At 43.6% G+C, this 3,944-nt stretch overlaps 1 protein-coding gene across 1 annotated transcript in view; it reads left to right on the top strand.

Moving 5' to 3' along the window:
• Nucleotides 1-3,944, top strand: part of LOC149361265 (uncharacterized) — a 68,627-nt gene that overhangs the window by 25,503 nt on the left and 39,180 nt on the right. The gene's annotated exons all lie outside the window — the stretch shown is intronic.

Below are 3,944 nucleotides of genomic sequence, written 5' to 3'. Positions count from 1 at the left end.
ACAAAAGACATGAGTTGAAGGATTTCATCACACTTCGTATTTAAACCTCATGGACGGTCATCAATGCGGCTTTTTTCTTTCCGAAATACAGAATAAAAATTTTCACCCTGAATTGGCCTTATTACAGTGTCCAGTTTCTTGGCAACTTCCCCAATGTCGTTGGGAGGCCAATATCTTTCTAAGACCGGAAAAGGATGAATACGCTGGTGGTCACTGCATTGGCCGCCGGCCGTTATCACTTCTTCCGTGGTTTTCAAAGAGAAAATCTAGGCTAACAATGACAAAGTTCACGATTAAAAGGCTCAACGTCCTCCTCGTCAACGACCCTACAAGTGCTCTGAGCAGATGTACGGATCTCATGAGACACTAAAGAAGAGGCAATACATTCAGGAATACGAAAACTTATCGTTCGTCTCTCATTTTCAGCCCTAACACCTTTAAAAAATTGAATAAAAAGTTTGAGTCCAAACGACACCGGCTACGGGGAAGGGGATAAACACACACAAGCGAGGACAAGTGGTTTTGTTGGCAGAAGGTCACACCTTGTACGAGTGAAGCGTTATTTATTTATTTATTTATTTATTTATTTACTCAAAATACCCTTAAAGGCCCTCTTTTGAGGGTACTACATAAGGAAGAGGGGGGGGGAGGGCAATAGAAAGGAAACTTAATGGGACATGAAAAAAGAGCACACAATAAAACACAAATTATTACACTCGGTCATGCAAATAAATTTCAAATACGAACAAGAAATACGCCGAGTGCAATAACAACAACAGGTGAATTACTAAATCTAAATATATAGAGTAACATGCGCATCATAACATATGGGATGGCAAAAGATGGCATTGATAGAACTGTTGATGTCGTTAGATGGTATCCAAAGCGGAGGTGTGTTCTTGAAATTTAGGTGTGTTAAATTCAGTAGCGATTTTGGATGGTAAGCTGTTCCAACGATGATCGTGCGTGGTATGAATGATTTTGCGAAAAAGAATGTGCGGCATGGCGTGCGCTTCACATTAAAAGGATGATCACGGCGTGGAAAATTGGCGGCAGGTACCTGAAACAAATCTTCATGCAGCGATGGGTGATGATAACGTTTATAAAAAAGTGAAAGACGGGCAAGTTTACGGCGGAAAGCAAGGTCTTTTTATTGAGCGTGTGCGTTTTAAGCTGTGGCAGTGGGATTTCCTGAATATTTTGAATAAATGAAACTTGCCGCACGCTTTTGCAAGCCTTCCATGTTATTTATGGGGGCAAGTTTGGTCGGGGTCTCCGATGGCAGATGCGTATTCTATTTTAGGGCGGATTAAGGTGGTGAAGTCAAGTTTGCGTAAGTGGGCAGAAGCGTGTTGAAGGTTGCGTTTAAGAAGGCCGAATAAGCGGTTAGCAGAGACAAGGGTCAGATTGATGTGGTGATGCCAATATCAGTATGACTGTAAGTGGAGTCCAAGATATTTATATGTATTTGTAAGTTCGATTGCTTGAGTGCTAATCTTATAAGAACTTTCAAACCGGGTTACTTGACTGGTGAAGGAAGCGGTTTTGGTTTTAGAAAGACTTAAAGACATTAACCAAGAAGAGCACCATTCACCTGTTGCGTTTAGATCGGATTGTGAAGTGAAGGTGTCGCTGTCACTGGAGGTGTTATGATAAAGCACACAGTTATCAGCAAATAATCTAATAGAGGAAGAAACACATGCGGGTAAATAAATGAAAGATGGGAAAGACGCTTAACAAGTGTTAGTGTTAGAGCCAGCAGCCCAAAAAGTACGCGCAGGCAAGTAAGCGTGTAGCAGATAAAATATTTTTATTAATTTCCCTCTTGCTTTCGTCTCATGGCTGAGAATTTTAATGCGCAGATAAGCCGGCTTTCGGCTGCCGGATTTCCTTATTCGGTCCTCGCTCTCGTTTCCGAAACCCGCTTTGACGCATTTCAGCATGCAATGGAAAAAAAACGGCTGAAGGTAATCGGAAGGCCCCCAGACCTTCAGATATATTAATTTTCAATTCAGTTTTTCTTCCTGGCCACAATGAAGCAAACAGAATCACAACAAGCTTGCAAATGCCTTCAGCTGAAGGTCGTGGCTTGGAAGTCAAGGTGCTGATGGTGACATTGTTTTCAGTGTTCTTAACTGCCTTATTTATTCATTCTAGGTGACCTTGTTTTTTTCTTTCTAATTCGCGCTGTACAATCGAGTGAGTCGACCAATACGCGAATTACCGACCGGACTGTGCAGGAAGGTGCAAAAAGGATTGGACAAAGACAACTACGCTACTCGCATAGCATCAGAAAGTGGCAATGAAAACGGTGTGGGCGTTGTGTTTTCAGCAACCACAAAACTTTCGTCATTATGTGCCCGTATCTCTGCGAAGAACACAAAAGAAGATTGTAAAGTCAAACACCAAACAATGTTCACGAAATGTGCTACCAACGTTACTTACTATTTCCCCCTGTCATGTGGTAAGGCCTTAATCGGCCAGGCTGGCCAATGCATTAATGACCGGTTAACACAGCATCGCACATCACTGCAAGCACGTAATACGACCAACCTCCGAAAACACTGCAACAATTTTCAATACTGTACTCCCCTGTTCAGCAATGTGAAAATCATCGGCCGAGGCACAACGCGGATTGAATGCGAAATCGTGGAAGCTTTTAAAATAAAAGTCACGCACTGATTGCGCTAGCGATACCTCTGTCACATTCTCTTCTAAAGAAGATCGATTCGTGAATGGGTCGTAAGCTCCACGTGCAAGATAACAGTAATTTTAATCACTGACCTTTCCACTTTTTTTAGCTTTTTTATCAGCATTGCGTTTTCAGGCGCATATGTCTAGTGCTCTACCCGATTCTAGATCTAGTAATAATTTTCAGGTGCGTCTGCAGCGTCGTCTGTGTGAATTCCATCTCTTGTGTATGCGTCCAGTACTGCTGATTTTAGTCGTGACAAGAAAATTCAAACAGCGCCAGACAACAGGACCAGAAAGAGGAGGAGGAGGTTTTTGTCTGCTCCTCTTTCTGATCCTGTTGTCTGGCGCTATTTGAATTTTCTTTTCACCGTGGAACACCTACTCGCCCAGTCTGCCGTCCTTCTACAGTTCATTTCCGTCCCCGGACTGAGAAAAGGTCATAATACTGGGCACAATGAATACTGGACACAATAAAATCTTTATGGTCACGACTGCTTTTAGAATCTTTTTTACACACAGGCATCCAAGAATGTTACTAACAGGACGAAGGCCTTGGTCAGCCAGTCTAGCGTAAATGTGCTGCTCACGACGGCACCTCCGACGTATGCCGTGCCGAAGCATGTACCTCAAGGTAAGAGAACACCACTTTTCGAGAACCAAGAAGGCGGTTGAACATACTTCAAAACACCACATACACTGGCACGGAGCGTAGGGACGCTGCACCACAACGGCCTTTGGTGCCTGCCGAGACTACATACACTGTGATATCGGCAGAGCCACCCAGGCCTCAGTGGAAGTATCATATGCAAGACGTGCACTGACAGGGTTAACGACAACATGAACGGTCTTGCATGTGATCATCTTCCAGCTATCATCGTCAAAAGCACTTGTTAACCGGTGGAAGTGCTAGCGCTTCTTAGCCACCCACAGGAGAACCGGTTAACACAGCACCGCACATCCCTGCAACCAGATAATAGCACCAACCTCCCAAAACATTGCAACAAATGCCAAAACTCTACTCCCACACTTAGCAATGTGAAATCATCGGCCGAGGCAAAACGCAGATTGAATGCGAAATCTTGGAAGCTTTTGAAATAAAAGTCAGGCACTGATTGCGTTAGCGATATATCTGTCAAATTCTCTTGTAAAGAATACCGATTCGTGAATGGGACATAGTGCAAGATAACAGTGTTTTAAGCATGAAATGCTTTCAGCTCCCGTTGTCGGCAGTGTGGCGACGGCACGCCGAT

Source organism: Amblyomma mixtum, chromosome 2 (assembly GCF_055824585.1).
Source record: "Amblyomma mixtum isolate Tamu chromosome 2, ASM5582458v1, whole genome shotgun sequence".
NCBI lineage: Eukaryota > Metazoa > Arthropoda > Arachnida > Ixodida > Ixodidae > Amblyomma > Amblyomma mixtum.
Note: the sequence above shows the minus strand (reverse complement) of the source record. Positions and strands in the feature narration are given on the sequence as shown.